Source organism: Dromaius novaehollandiae, chromosome 14, assembly GCF_036370855.1.
Source record: "Dromaius novaehollandiae isolate bDroNov1 chromosome 14, bDroNov1.hap1, whole genome shotgun sequence".
In the NCBI taxonomy this organism is placed as follows: Eukaryota; Metazoa; Chordata; class Aves; order Casuariiformes; family Dromaiidae; genus Dromaius; species Dromaius novaehollandiae.
The window spans coordinates 8,670,893-8,687,995 of NC_088111.1; positions in this window are offsets into that span (position 1 = coordinate 8,670,893).

Genomic DNA, 17,103 nt, shown 5'->3' on the forward strand with positions numbered 1-17,103 from the left:
AGACAGGATTTGGTAAATGCACATTTTCCCAAATTTTATCTCTGAAAAAGCCAGTCACTGTCTACCTGTGACTTTATATGGCAGGAAAACAGGAGCTTTGTTATTTGTACATCTCATTTGTGCAATTTGTAGAATGAAAAATTGGATTGAGAAGCACCAAAACTAGCTCTTTTGTTCAGCACAGCCAGATCGTTTTTTTAAAAGGCTTTTATTTCTATTTTTAAATAACTTGATAAAACCCATCAACTGGTATTCAGAGTTCAATTGTAAACAGTTACAATAAGTTACCATTGTGTATTGATTTTGTACATTACGCTATTGCAGTGACAAACCATAAGACAAGTCAAATTCAGCGTATTTGTAAACTGAAATGCACTAAGAAGAACCTATGCCATAACTGAAAATATTCAAAAGACTGATGTTTAACTCCCTCCTGTGGTATAAGCAAGCAGCATCACAATTCATCGACAGCTTCCAGAAACTTAGATAGCATTCTATATTATTCAAAAGTCTGTATTAACCTCATTAGGGCAACAAATTTCAAGTTTACTATGGAAACTCTTCTCACAAGTTAAAAAGTGTTATTATAAAGTTCTAAAATACATACAAAGTTGTAAACATCTTTCTCTGCAACAGAGATGGTTTGTGCCAGACTTCTCAATCTCTCACAATTAAAACAAAAAACAAACAACAAAAAAACAATAACAAGTCACACACTTAGGGCCCAAGACTGTCGACTAAAATTGTTTTGTATGGATAACATCACAGTTCACAGAAACTATTATATATGTCAGCATTTTAAATTAGTGTTAGTCACCAGTAGGGTGTAGAACCCATTTTCAAGTTCATGGACTACTCATGAACTTCAACTGATGAATCAGACACTAAAGCTTTAGATTTACCTACTTTAAAGAATGAAAGATTGAATTACATCCAGATATTTTTATATTTGATAATAGATAAATTGACTACAACCAGAAGATTAAAGAACAGTGCTGCTTTTAGAAGATTTACCATTCTTGCAGTCAGTCTATATCTGTATTGACCTCCCACAAAGAAGGAAGAGATTTTTCAAAACAAAATATATCAAGACCAACAAAATAAACAGAATCCTTTCAAGGCAGATTTTCTTTCTGGAAGTCCCTCAGGCCATCTTCTGAAATGGATTAGATTTCAGATGGATTTTGTCATTAACAATGAAACAACCATCTGTACAGGCTTGAATCTTGTATCACAAATTCCAAAAGGATGCAATACAGGATTAACATCAAAGTACACACCAGTAGAGTGTACTTAGTGGATGGTGGTAGAGGATAGCATGATGTTAGCTCATTTCCATATTCTTATTTTCACACCAACTGTCAGCAGATTGGTATGTGTCCTTATATCTAGTCATGTGATCTATTAATATTTTTATTTTCAACAAATTGTTTATTTGAAAGTTCTATCAAAGTTCTTTATTGAAGATTAGAGGCTTTGTAGTCTCAAATTTCAAAAGGGGAATCATCATAAATATTTTAACTAAAATTTTTTTTTCGTTCAATTGACTGCAGCACAGAAAACATGCAGAAGTGTCAGAACATCTTATTCAATGCATTCTTGGAAAAATGATTTTAAAATATTAAGAGTATATTTATAAGAAATTTTCAAAGTTAATGACTTAAAAATCTAAACAGTCCAGAAGCTAGCATAACTCTAATATCTTAAATTTGACTCCATTGTATTTGGTAAGTCCCAAGTTCTAGCTGGAATTCTCAGCTGACGGACACATGACAAGTTTGGATTACTAAATATTAAATTTTAATCAAAGCAGCTGCTGTGAAGAGGGAAAGCAGAACATGTGTCACATTGGCTACCAACCACTCTGTCATTAGGGTGTATGACAAATGGTATATCTGACAAAGTAAGGATTCTTGTATCTCTGTTTTCTGTCAATGTGTTGTATGGAATTACTGTGGAGCGTTTCTGAAAGGGAACAGACCACCAGCACATGCTGAGAAATAGTGGGAAGGGAAGAGAAGGGAAATAAAATAGGTAGGACCCAAGCCATAATTTGGGGGGGTGAGGGGGAAGGACGGGGACAGAAAAACATACACTTGACAATAAGTTGTTGTATTAGTTGGTATGGAAACTATGGGCTTGTTCCTTCCAAAAATTAAGTGTATGTACCTACAACGAGGACCAAGGGAGGATGAAAGAAAAAAAGCAAGCTTTGTAAGAGTTTAAGTGCAGTCTTTACAGTCAAAAAAAAGAAAGACATTCTGAAAAAGCAAGAGGCCAAAAAAGGTCTACAGATAACTGCTTCATGATGCATGATGATGTACACAGATGATTAAGACTGCACTATCTAGTACCACATTGAGAAGCACACCACCATCTCTACTGCATTTTGCATTGTAATGCCAGAAAGTAAGAGTTTGCATAAGCATTCCAACATCATACTGTGATAGTATGGGTTTTACCCCCATGCAGACTCTGTGTACACACACTGAAAATCACTTTTCTTTTGTAAAGCAGTACACCATATAGTAACGCTCCAATGTATGTTTATGGGAAACTGACAGGCAATTCTCTATAGATACTGAATATTTTCTTACTCAATTTTGTTTGTTTTCTAGTGGCAGAAATCAAACTCAGGAGGAATCTGGACACTGATGAATGACATTTTAAAAAGCATTAGAGTTGATTAGAAGAACCCTTAGATTTTGCTTAGAAACTCCTCTTTTCAACACTAATAAAAACAGCATGATTAGAGAAGGACTAGAAGAAAGAAGGCAAATCCTGGCTAATTTTAAAGGCCCCTTATCTCCATTAAAAATGTTATTGTTCTGCACTGTAAGTTGTCCAAGTCAGTCTCAACCCTAACGACACATTTACTCAGAAAAGCTGGTTTCATATCTCACTTACAGAAGCCATGAAACTCCCTACAAACTGATTCTTAGCCGAGACATTTTCCATCCTTTGAGATGGTTAACATCAAGCCATTTGTATAAAGAGAGTAGTGGCCTAACTATATTGTGTTTGATTTATATATAGTTTCAAAGGATTGCCATCATTTTGGTTCATTATTCTCCCCTTAAAGAGGAAAAAGCTGTCATTTGAGTGTTGTCTCTACCAGGTTAATAGTTTCATTAGTGCAAGAATACTGCTTTCAATTTACGACCTTCCCAAGCTAAAGTGCAACATATTATGTGAGATTTTAGCATACTAAACTATCCTTTATTTCAATTTCACATGGAATGTTCAAGTTAGAAAGTTACCTTTTAGGTTTTAAGCAATAAAATCCAAGGCAAAGTACATAAACTATGTTAAAATGGATTAAATCCACTCACTTGAGATATAGTCTTTAAAACCTATGTTCATTATACATATAATACACAAATACCCATCGTGTTACTTATCTGTATTGTAGCTATTTAAAGTGATCCTGTAATAGTGATTAAAGGCCACTCACTCAATGCAAGTTTTGCTTATGGCAGGACTATATTATCTGGACTGTGATACATAATACAATCCGACATTCCAAGATCCCCTCCTGAAAAGGCTTATTATCCATAAAAAAACTCCTGACATCCCACTGTACATATATTTAAATTCTAATTTACAGGTTGTTTCTCTTATCTTTCCTCCTCCCCTTTTTTTTTTAAATCACCACCAACAATAAGTGCATAAAAACAGGATTAATGCTTTTATGCCTTCAGCTACTCTTCTTATTAATCTAACAATATTACTTACAGCCTTTCTTTTGTCTATAACTGTGGTTCCATAAGCACACAGTTCCCAAATGATGTACATCAGGGAAGAGGGCACTCTAGGCCAAGCTGTTCAGCTGAATGGAGCAGCTCTCAAGTAGTAACTAGAGGTACAGCTGCACCAACAGATTCTTTAGAGAGGAAATGCAAGAAATCAATTATGGTGGCAGGGTTATGTTTAAGTACAAAGGTAAAAAAGCACACTATACAGGAAGAGAGCTTTTCCTTTACCTGCATAGTTAATTACAGAGATTAAGATGCAGTTGCACAATGATTTCTTTAGCAATCAAGACAGCTTAGATAGGTTTCAGTCCCTCCCCACCTTCATTCCTGTGCCTTCAGCTGTGCCAGCTGTTTTTAAGGTCAGGCTGTATACAGGGACAATTTAACACCATAACTCAAATAAGCCACAAACTTTGTTGGAAATGTCTTTGTTTCTGGCATTTTGGGGTTTTAAATCCACATTACTTCAGCAATCTTGATATACAAGCACTTGTGTTAATACCACTTCAAGGATGATAAACTGCAGCAGTGGAGAGGGGAAGGAACAGCATAACAGCTTGACTGCAAGGAAACCTGCTATCAAAATAATTACTTATATAATCCATTATTACACTGAGGTTTCTGGTAATTTTGTGACTAGTAATCACGTGGTCAAAAGTCTAGAAGTTAAACAACTGAGAGCCATATACCCATGAAAAAGTTATTGTCTAAATTAAAACAAATGGCTTATCTCTTCTAACATCCAGAAGAAATAGTCAACCAATGGGGATAATAAAAACACAAAATACCATTTAACACAAGAACTTGCATACCTTACTTTCAGCACTTATCTATGCTTAAAAAAATGCTAACATTTCTCCCCATAACACTGATAACTGGCATCTCATCTTCATAACGCTGGGCTTCTTACAAAAGAAGGCTTTTGTGCAGTGAGCTAACACACAAAGAAACACTACACTAGAAACTACTGGCTTTCCAGGTGAACACAATTCAGACAATACAACATTGCTTATTCTGTTTCCAGAGTGAAGTAAGCTAGACAGCAAAAGGGATACTTAGTGTATGGATCACTAGCATAAGTTTACTCAGCATCAAGTCCTCACTTTTAATTCACAGTGAAGAGTGGGCTGAAATGCATCCTAACTCACCATATCAATACTTCCCTCTTCAGGAAGTCCACAGAGCACATTAAGCCCATCTATACTAACTCCCTTTGTTGAGAATTTCAGGCACCAAGTTTGACCTACTGCACATTAAGTTTCCCCATCTAAGTGCCCAAAGGAACATACTCCTGCAAATTCTTATTCACAAGTAATTCTATTGATTTCAACAGGCTTGCTCCATTCTTTGCCAAACACTGCGGAAATCTGTCCCAAAGCCAAAGTCAGACCCAGAAATGATTACTAGGCTTCAGCAATAACAATCTCTTTTTCAAGAAAAGGAAATGTTCCCTTAGAAAATTTATAGTGTGCCCATTTAATTGCAGCCCAATGAAGTTCATGAGATATTGTTTAAATCAGAGCAGTACCATATTTGAAAAAAAAGCACTGCTGAGAATTATGCTATGTTGAAGACACACCCTCCCAATCTTTTCTAATAGCTTTCCAATTCAAAGTGTTTTAATGACCAGTAGTTGCTGTTGGGTTCACAAGGCGGGAGTTCCGTTCCACAAGAAAGTTTCATTAGAAATGACTGTAAACAGTAGCCAGAGCACTCAGCAAATACAAAAACAAACCAAGGATCCATGTTAAAGAGTCAAAGTGAGTTCTAGTCTAGTGTTAATGGGAGACCTGTAGAAGTCCCACACAGTTTTAAGATTAAGTTCTTTCCACTCAGAGGCAGATATTCCATATTAAAAATAATCCCTGTTATTCAACAGCCAGTTTTACTAGCAATTACACAAGTATAATTTTACTTTAGCTGTCTACTTCTCACTAAAACCTTAACTATAACCTTGTCTCTGTGATTTAATCAGTTAAATTTCTATTAATGTTAAAAACAGTAATTAAAATTTTAGTACTTTATGCTTGCTACTGCACACCAGAGACCTGCTAGTGCAAAAGTTAGCACAGAAATTACTAGCTGTATGATATGAAAATTATTTGTCACATATTTTATGTTTGAAAGCATTTTCTTACATCCAGTTGTTTGCTCTGAAGATACAAGGCCTAAGTAACAAAGAAAAACAACCAGAAACGGTGTTTTTAAGAGTCCCATAATATATTCACTCAGTGAGGCAACTGGAATAGAATAAAGATCAGAAAGTACACCAAATTCCAACTCTTTAGGAAATGGAAGCTGCAATTCATTCTGTATGCTGCCACTCATTTCCAATTCCAGAAACTGCAGATTTTGATTATACTGCAACTTTGACAGCCAGAAGCGTGCAAAACATAAAATGTTGTCTCCTGGACAGCACCAGCTACTCAAGTCTCTAGCAAAACAAGAAGCTTTCTCCATCCAGCCCTCTACTGAAGTACTGTTGATGCAGAAAGAAACCTTATCAAGTCTGTCTTTCTCAGAAGAAAAATGCAGACAAAATGAATCCTTTGAAGAAGCAGCTGTACTTGAGTTTCTCCCTGCTGATTCACTCAAACTCAGAAGCATTTCCTTGCCGATATAACGCAGAGGTATAGTATTAAAGACTGAACAATTCCTGATCTTAAAATAAAGTAATTCTTTTTGTAAACTGCTACTACAATTTTGAGAGTTGTTCAAGAAAGAACGTATGTGTGTAAGGAGAGTTGCCGCCTTGCAATGACCCGGGCCACTTTCATATACTTGTTTCTGGTTTAAGTCTTCTTTCTCCATATTCCTACAGGAGACAAGCACAGCTTTGCTGTTTCACAGCAGGCCGAGTTTGAAGAGCATGACTGACTTTAGTCCCAACATAGAACACAAGCAGCATACCAAGCCACAAGTCAGTGGATCTCAATATGGACCTAAAAAGAAAGAATACAGAAAGTTAACACATTAATTTCCCACCCCAGTTTTGTTTTTTTTTTAAACTCATCTCAAAGAGAGCTCAAATTCTCTTCTAGATCCCAATTCCTTTTGTGACCAGCATATGGAAAAATAATTTCTTAAACAAAGGAAAAAGAGTAATCCAACTCCAGAAAGCAGCAATAGTGCCAACAGACAGGTTTTCCTACAAGCTGCTTGAGCACATCCAAAGGAAGAGGAGGGGGGGAAAAAAGGTATATTCATATAAGCTTTCTTCTGTAGTTTCAGTTTAGTCTGTTAGGAACTCTGTTTTGATAACAAGCAAAGTGAGTCAGCAAATCAGCAGCTAGAAAGATACACCGCGTAACAGTACAATTTTCTTTAACCTCATTTACTAAAAGCCTGCATTTTTATTGGTTAAACATGAAAGGCAAATGTTAAAGTCATTTTCCTGTAAACAAAAATACCTGCTGAAATCAAAGACAGAACACCAGAAACCAAGTATATATTGTTCAGAGCTTCCCAAAGAGAACCAGTCAGACTGGCTGCACCAGCGTAATCAGAGGGTTAGCATTTATATTGTAGTCAAATGACAAGCTGATGTCGTTAGAAGAGAATTATTACAAGCCAACACAGATAACAAGGAATAGGAAGGCCTTTTTAGCCACCAAGGTTATTATGCTGCATGGATAATTCTTAACAGCATGGCTCAATTTTAAACCTCACAGTTGCAGGATAAATGGGTCCCAAAAATAAGATGAAATGGGAAGAAGTTAAAATGTGGAGTGCCCCTCTTATCTTGTATAAAACACAACCTGTGACCAGGCTTGTCCTTTAACACTCAGCCACTAGCCAGATGTCAAAACCATCATTAAAGCTACAATCCGAGCCAAAGGAAAGCGACCACTCTTTGGTAAGATATGATGACCTGTAGCCTGCTTCTGTTGCAAGTTAAAAGCGAAGCTTTCATTTCATCACAAAACCAGCAGAATGCCAACTCTGCCAAGGGTGAGCACTCTCGATGTGCTGTGGCCAGCTAGCTTAGGGAGTGCCCGTTTTGGGGAAGCGGGCTCAAGATGGAAGAGATGCAAGTTAAATTGGAACTGATGTTTTTTCATGCAGTGGCATTATCATTGGAAAACATATTTTCCCTGCTATAATTGTTCTTAATTAAAAAAAAAAGAAAAACTCAGGCAACGATTTTGTTAGCTCTGCAGAAAGTCTCAAGAATATGGTATCGAAACACATACATTAAGTGAACTTGAAGATAAAATTATAGTTAACTGTGACCTGGTGACAAGCACTAACCCTCACCTGACGCCGTATATGAGGCACTTACAGAGCGAGCGGTGCAGCTGCGCCCTCACGGCAGCAGACACGGCCGCACACAGCCGTATCGCGGGGCCAACCGGCGCTGGGCGCCACGGAGGCCGCTCCCCCCGGGGCACAGCGCGGCCGGCCAGGGCCGCGTCTGGCGGCGCCGTTGCCCGCAGAGTCGCCGTGCAGAGCCTGCGCTGCTCCGCCCCGGGGGCGCCGCCCGGCCAGGCCCCGCCGCCACCCACCTGCAGCCGCACGTTGAGCATCATGGAGGCGACGATGTAGAGGTAGGGGAAGTTGATGCGGAGCTTCCAGGCCAGGTCGAAGAAGATGAGGAGGGTCCTGGTCAGCCCCTTGCAGAAGACCCCGTAGGACCTGGCGGCGGCCGTCTGCGAGAGCCTGGCAGCCAGGGCGGACAGAGCCGCCGCCATATACCCGCGCCCGCCCGCCGCGGCCCCGCCGCGCCGCCCCGGCCGCCCGCCGCCCCCTGCCGCGCGCCCGCAGGTGGGTGTCGCCGGCGGGGAGGAGCCGCCGCCGCCTCAGAGCGCCGCCGCTGTGACGCCGCAGCGCGCTGACGCGCCGGAACGGCCCGCCGGGCTCTCCGCGCTGCGCATGCCCGCGGCGGGGCGGGGCTCCGCCCACCTGCTGGGCGGGGGCGGGGCGCTGCGAGGGGGCGGGGCGCGCGCAGCGCGGGAAGGGCGGCCGTCGGAAGGCGCGCGCGGGTGCTGCCTCTCCGCCGTGAGGCGCCCTGAGGCGAGGCGTCGTGCCCCCTGCGCCCCTCAGCTCGCTCCTCTCTGCTGCGTGCTGGTCGTCTTCTCTCCTTGGCCACGTTTCTCTCCCGCGGGCGTCACAAGCGTGCGGCAAGCCCTGGAGGGCGGCTGTGACCCTTTATAAGACCTGTTGCCTGTGGAGTTAGCACCTCTCAGCTGGGGAGGAGAAGCCTGAAGGCTTGACCCAGGTGTGCCCTCTGAACCGTCTCAATAAAATATGCAGGGACCGTCAATGTTGATAACAGTTTTCTTGCTTTGTTGGGGGGTTTTTTGGTTTATTCTTTATGCAGTTAGATGATCAGTTCTACAGGCTTGCTGTTTCCACAAGGGGGTATTTTCTATGCTTTTTGAAGCCACTATCTCAGTTATTCTGCAATTACAACCTGTTGTTTAAGAACAGGTTATACTTTAAACTTCCAAAACAGTTTGCAAACGTTTCTTAGGAAGCTCTTCCAAATAAATCAGTATCATGATGCTCACCTTGAAGGTAGAGGGAACAGACTCAAGCAATTAATAATAATTAATAGATGACTAACATCATTTATGAAGACGATGAAACACAAGAATAAAACAGCCCCAGCTTTCTCCCAGTAGTCTTTGCTGTTTGCATTCAATTAACTTCTAATAACTGTATAATGAAACAAAAATCAATCTCTTGATCTAAACTCCTTGTAAAATACTATTTTATTGCTACAGAATCACTCTGGTGCACAGAGAAAGAGTAATCCCAGAACAAGACTGGGCGTATTCCCAGGCCGATACACAATTCCTTTGATTATAATGCTGTTTTGCCCTGTCCATTAGTTACATAATAGAGCAGAAAACACCTAGAAAACTCAATGCGCCTGGAAACTGTAAACAGGACAAATTAAACTGAGGAAACTACAGGGGCTAGCTTGTGTTCCCAGGAGTTAGGATATTTTGAGGATACAGTGTTTTAAGGGATTGTTGTATTAGAGGGGTGAGGAGGTACTGCCTGTTTGAAAAAGCTCTGCAAGGTACCAAGCTGACTGGTCCAGCCTGACCTGTGCTTGCTGTGAGATCAGGAGGGGTAGAATATATATATATATATATATATGTATGTATATGGTTTTAAATGGCAGACCCAGGGAGTGGAGCTGTCGTAACTCAATTTTTAACCTTATTCAACCTCTGAACAGTCCTGGAGGAACCCATTTGGATCTCAGGCCTTTAGATGTCCTCCTCTTAGTGCGGAAATCCATCATCCACTTCCTTCACGGCTGGTTCTTGAACTTGGGACTGCTGCAGTTCACTGTAATCATCTCAGCAGAGATCATTTTCTATCCTGTTAATCCCATCGTGCCCTGTTCTTGCTTCCTACAGCTGCCTCCCCTTTCTCGGTTGCATCAGATGAGCACACCCTTATCTTTCAGGTCCGTTGATGTTTTATTTCATTCTACCTAAAATGTCTTCTCAGGTATTTAAATATTTATTCCTATATCCAATCAAAAAATCTCAGTAGCCAACATTACTGACTTGTTACTTTTTCAAAATGCACTCTTAAGCTTCTCTACTTATATCCATTGTATTTAGGAGCGGCTCCTCACAGGCATATGCAAAGGTGCCTCTGTTCTCCTTCAAGGCTCTTTTGTTACCACATTTCCAAAAGAATAGCAAATTACACTTTTGATGTGCCTACCATATAGACCAATGTTATCTAATAGTATTGCCCTATTTAACTATATCTGTCTGTCCTCTCTTTTAGGAGGGGACATCCCTTTCCTCCGGTGTGAGGCACAGGACAATCCTGTGCTGTGAGATCAGGAGGGGTAGAATACATATATATATATATGGTTTTAAATGGCAGACCCATCTCTCAGGTCTCCAAAGTTCTCTGTAAAAACAACTATGAAATAATAATAGCATAAAAAAGTATGAACACTTGATATTTCAAATGAGACAGAGTTTAGGGTTATTTAAACTTAGAGTACTTTCTTCCTGGTGCCTTTTTATATCAATTGCTATGTATGCAGAAATGACTGCATACAATGATTGATAAGAGAATGAGGTCATAACAAAAAATACAGAAAGGGAAAAGTCAGATATTTAAGACAATAAGCTATTTTGTTTTCTTCAGTTCCTGCAGTCTTCTGTACTCTTCTGGACTAAAAGATGTTCCCTAACAAACCTCTTCTTGTGAGTAGTTTTTTTAGGACTGAAAGAAACTTGTCACCAGCTGTGGTAGCCTGTCTGCTGACGTCGAATTTTCCTTCCCCAGCAGTGGCCTGTCTAGGAATACCAGGCGTCCCTCAGAGACCTTATTGTCCTTGGTGACAAAAGCATTCGGGTTATTCTTTTGTTTTTGATGTTGTCTATCTTACAGGCCCCCCCTCCAAAATCTTTCAGAAAATTAGATGTAAAACACATCTTGGTTTCTAACAACACAGTGTTGTCAAGTTATAATTAGAGATATTTTAGGCTACTGATACTATGAACAACTCTTGCAGAAGCTACTGTGTTATAGCACATTTAGTGTTGCATACAGCTTGCCCTAAATAGTGTTAGTACTTCAACATATGCAATATTAAAAAGATGCAAGATCACATTTGAAGAGGTATTTTTCATCAGTTTAATAAAGGTGGGGCCTACCATTAAATCAGAATAACTGGCTGCCAAAAGTAAGTTAAAATACTAGTCACCCAATTGCATCTCTTGGTAAAATGTAAAGAAGGTCATTAACCTATGTTGTCATTAAACTAGATGTCACCACTGTTCTGCAAAGAGAACAATTTTGTAATCTTTAGGAACTGGAGAATAAATCAAACAGCTTCTTTCTGAAGTACTCCTCAGAAATAGTTGCTTAGCAGCTTAGCAGCATAAAATAATTTTAAAATTTGAAGTTTTTCATACAGGCTCTATATTCTACTTATGCTAAATTAAGCTATTGTATCGTTATTTGTGCTATTTATTTCTCTCTTAAGTTCTTCATAATTTCTACAAGCAGTTCCAAGGAGAAATAGAATCCAGAATATATAATCACTTTCTGAAAGTTGTCTTATTTCTGTAATAAATATACCTTTATGTTCTGAATCCTCATTGTGTTACAAGAGGAATCGTTGATTTTAATTTCTGGGTTTGATCTAATGTGGTTTTTGAAGCAATGACTGTTTATTGCTCGCCTTCCAGTCCAAGAGAAGTTGCTAGTTGTTACGTGAGTTACAGCTGTGCAGCATGAAAGAGGGCACTAGGCTTCTCATCGCTCCACCTACCCTCCATCAGACTGACCACAGGAGACTTGGTCCATTTCAGGTCCTAGTCCTGTTAAGTCCATAAGCAAGTCCATAAGCTTGGAGCAAAAAACCCACTCAGTCTTTCTGAACAAATCAGGTCGCCAGGTCCAAGCTGTAGCTCACATGACTCCATTGAAAAATGATCGGCCAGTGCAAGGTAGTAAACCCAGCAATACTGAATGGGCTTATGTAATGGTTAAACCTTTATCCTTTCCCATAGCATTTTAAAACCCTCTTCTGCGAAATGCTGGATTTCAAGATAGGTAGAGGCTGAGGGGAATCTGTTCCTTATACATCTCTGCGCTTCGGCAATCTGTCACCTCAGGACATGATGAGATGCTTACAGTTGGCAAAAGGCTTATTCCCTTATTTTTGCTGAGAGTTACAGCGATAAAAAAGAGAAGTGACACAGAGAAGTTTCAGTTCCTTGTTTATAAATATATCATCATGTCCCTAATCCAAAAAGCTTACAGCCATATACAGCGCTTACTGTATAGTCCCGCTGTCCTGAACAACAGCTCTCACAGCAGTGAGCACTATGTCAGTTAGTTACTGCTTGCTAAACCTGAGGGTAGACACGTCTACCCTCATTTATAAAAACCACATTCATGTGGTTTTTATAACTGAAATTATTCACAGAATAGGTGTTTATCAGAAGCTACCTAAAGAAAATAAAGGACTTGTTTCTTTTGTATATGTATGTATACCAGCTAAACCATCTATGCTAATATCACATGAATGTGATGCATTTATTTTACAGTGCTTCATTATTAATTTAGATTTTTTTTATACTAGCATTTTATTTGCATTCTCCTTTAATCTCTTCTCCCTAATGCAGCAAATGCTGACATTTAAAAGTTGTGGTTCCTTTTTTACTGTTGGCTTTGGTTCCTCTAGAGCAGACTGTGTACTATATTTGAACAGCGCACATACCACATGCTAGTACAGGTCTTTTTTCAAGATTCCGGAAACTAATCATGCCAAAAATGTCTGCCTGGAATATTTAAAATCGTAGACCTTTTTTTGTGGATTATATTCTTTTCTAACATGATTTTTGTTGTCATTGTATCTCCCCAACTTTGGTGAAGATGCTCTGAATTTCCTCTACAATGAGAGATAGCGTCACTTTGCTAAGTAGAATACAGGAAGGAATTTCTGATGCCCAGTGTTGTGCTTACATGTTTCTTTCCATCAGTTACTATAGCCCCACTGCTACATTAGTAATCATGTGCCTTTCACCAACAACTCAAATGGGCATAAAATCAAGTCTTCAGTACATTTTTTTAAGTAAGACAATTCTTTTAGCTATCATAAGATGAAAAAGCATTTGGAAATCCTATTTAAGAGAAAGAGTTTTAACAGTTTTTAAGATAAATATTTCTAAGTTTTTTTCTTGATTTTATTACAAATATCTGAAGATGCAAGAGTGCATAGGCTAAAAACTTCATTCCACCCTCTAACACTTTGTAATTCACCTTTGGTTTGTGCAAATTTGGCTCCTGCATTTCTTCAGCCCAACCCTTAATTTCAAGTTGCTGTGAACTACGGATACAGCTTTTTGCCCCAAAACAGTTTTTACACTATCAACAAAGACAGGCTTTTGCTTTTGACTTAGCTGCCGTAAAACATTGTTTGCTGAAAGCAACTGAACAGAGCTGCTGCCAGCAGGAAGTGTCAGCTCAGTGTAAGGGAACAGATCTCTGAATCACGCTTAGGTGTTGTGTTGTCTTTCACTGATGTGTTTTCCCGCATGTACAATAGGCATAGTACTTTGTGTCTCCATTTCTCAGCGATTTGTGTGGCTTTATTAATTAACTAACATGTGAAAGAATACAGTAACAGTTTGGGATGAGAGATGCTATAAAAATGCAAATTATTATTGTCTCTGTAATCCTGATAGTCTGTGTCATGGTGAGTAAAACTTTCCAGCATTGCATCAGCGTGATTACTCTGCCACTCCCCATCCACAAAGGATCGTAACCCTCCCTCGGTGCCAGCACACACACAATGCACATGCTCAGGCAGTGTCTGAAACAATATTCAATCATGATTTCCTCGCAGTGTCTAAGAAAAAAAAATGTAGTGGATAAGAAAAGATAGGGTGATAGATTATGGATCAAAATTAGGACTGATCTAAGCTTCAAGTTTATGATTCATGATCTTATCAGAATTATGGAAAGATTGGTTACAATTACTGCCATTCATTTCTTTTCTTTTTACAAACTCCTCTGTGTACTGCCTTTTTAACTGTATTCTATATACTACTCAGCAGCGCAATCATATCTATCCAGTAGATATTTCTCTGTGAAATTGTTTGTTTTTAACTTTCACTCCTTTGCCCTGCCTTTCATACTGTTCTCTGATTCTAAGCTCCTTATCTTTTGACAAACCACTGTTTCAACCTGTTCCCTGTGTCCATCTCTTCTCACATTCTCAGGTAAATAAATGTCTGCAAATAGTGTTACACATTTGTAGCACTATGTAAGTTATTTGTTTCTCTTTAAAACCAAGTATACTACATACTAGTTAGCAAAAAAGAAGCAGCAAAATGTAGCTGAAATATACTAAAATTAATTAATAAACAAATAATTAAGGCATAGTGTACTCTAAGTACACATAACTAACAATTTGTCTTGCAAAGCATTTTACCTTAAGAGAGGTATCAACTAGGATTCCAAATGCAAAGTTTTGAACGATTCCAAAAGGTTTCTTCATATCATATTTGAGGGAATAAAGTTTTGCAAACACGTGGAAACAAAACTGGGTGCATCTATCATCATCACCATCATCATCATCTATCCAAATTGTAATATTGTTTTTAGGTGCTAACAGAGAATATGTATGTAGATATTTTATAGTGTTAGTCTTTATATACCCAATTAAATAATCAATTTGAAACCTGTTCAAAGCATACCCTGTGCTTTAACTTATTTTTTGACAATGCAAAACAGTCGATCCCAAAAGAATCAGATGGAGGAGCACTGAAAAAAAACTATATAAAAAGAACAGTTTGTGCTAACATAAGTATTTTTTTCTCCATTACTGCCTTTCCTCTCTTAGTTTTTTTACTCTACTAAAGTCCTTTGCATTTTAAAATGACAGTCAGTTTCTATAACCACAGCAAAAAATATAATTATTTTACCTTTTAACAAAAAGCAAAAACAAAGTCAAATGTAACAAAAATGTGTTGTAGGTATTATTATTTATGATGTAGGTATTATTATTTATGATGTACAAACCACTGAAGAAGACTGCATGTTTTAATATTGTACATTTTGTTGTATCTCTTTTTCACACTAAAAAAACCATCATCCAATGACATTGGATAATGTAGGAACCAGCAGAGGAATAGGTAGGTGGTGGGAAAATTGAAAGTAGTTCTGTATGTCCCTTGAATCTATGTTCTGTGTCTCCCCGGGCCCATGAAATAAATTAGATGAGCTCCATGTGTGCTCTGTTTCTATGCAGCATCTCAGGAGCTCCAAAAGTGTTGCAGCAGCCAAGAACAGCAAGAGCGCTGCGATACTGCCCACACCTCTTCCACAGCTCCCGGCTGCTGGGTAGGGAACAGTTGCCAGGTCATCGCTAGCAGCTGAGTGTTGGTTTTAAGGATATTTAGCTTAAATGACAACAGACACTTCAACATCCATCTGCATGAGGGGTTATGGACATGCAAGTGTTGCAAAGAAACATGTTGCGATGGCTTTTCAGGTAATAGTGATCTTTGTGATGTTTTCCTGACCGAACTGAAATATATGAGAAGTTTCTTTGCTCAGCAAAAGAAAAAAAGAGAGAGTAAGCTCAGTAGCTCCTAAAAATATCTGTTTTCTTGTGGAAGAGATATCTCTAAAGCAGTAAGTTCTAAAGCATCCCAGAAATGAGTAAGTGTTAGCACTAATATTATTCCTGGGTGGATATATTTACAATTTACATGCCTCCTCCTTTGACCCTGCAAAATTGGTTTATAAAACATGGGCAAAATCACAGAAAATATTGTGATGCTAATCTTTATTTTTCTTAACACCTTTGGAGTTCAAAAACATTAACAATAACTAAGCAGAAATACACGTATCATCGCACATCACATCTCTCGGTGTTGTGTCGCGTTGTGTGGAGTGACAGGTTGTGGCCAGGGGACCACCTAAGCGACCTGGGGATGCAGCGAGCTCCCGGGCGGCGCTCGGGGCAGGCCGCGGCGGGCCGAGGCGGCGGGCACGTCTCTCTGTGAGCCTGTACAGCCCGTCCTGTGCAGACTCCGTGTGCCAGTCTGGTCTAAAAACTGCAGGCAGAGCTCACAAAGGTTGTAGCATGGGAGGAGGAGGATGGCACACGGGGAGCAGCCCATGGCGGCACACCGGGAACCTCACTGAGTTACACCTGCACAACCAATCTCTATCTGTGCTCCCTGTGTCGGGGTAAGACCTAGCGCTCCTCACGCGGTCTGCACGGCCAAACGCAACCACGCGTTAACAGGCTTCGTGAGGTGCTAAGCGCCACGGGGGCGCGCGGCATCCTGACACAGGGGCGGCGCTAGGCTGTGTCAGGACCGAGCGGCAGGATCCCAAAGCGGTGTCAGAAGCCAGCTCTTGTTTCGAGGCCTTTGCCCCGACCTGACGGCGCCAGCGCCATCCGATGTGCCCCGGCGGGCTGGAGCGGGTGGCAGGCGGTGGCCGCCGCGACATGGCTGCTCTCCTGCGGCCTGTGCGCCTCCGCCAGCCCCGGCCGCCGCATCGCAACGCCTGATGGCTGGGCTCAGCAGAGCCAGCGCATGCCACCACACTTCTGATTAAAAACACCACAAAGGATGATCCCGGGGGCCTCCGCGCTCCCGCGGGAGCGGGGCCAGGCGGCTCCAGCTGCCCGCCACTCCCGCACTGGGTCAGTAGCACAAGCCTGACGGCCCCGCCCGCGCGGAGCCGAGCGCTGCCGAGCGGTCCCGAAGACTCCGCGGCGCGGCCTGGCGGAGACACCCGAGCGGCGCCGAAGCGCTCCGAAGCCGCGCCGGCGCCTTGCCGGAGAGGCACGAAGAGTCTCGGCGCGCGGGCGGGGCCTCGCCGAGCGGGCCCG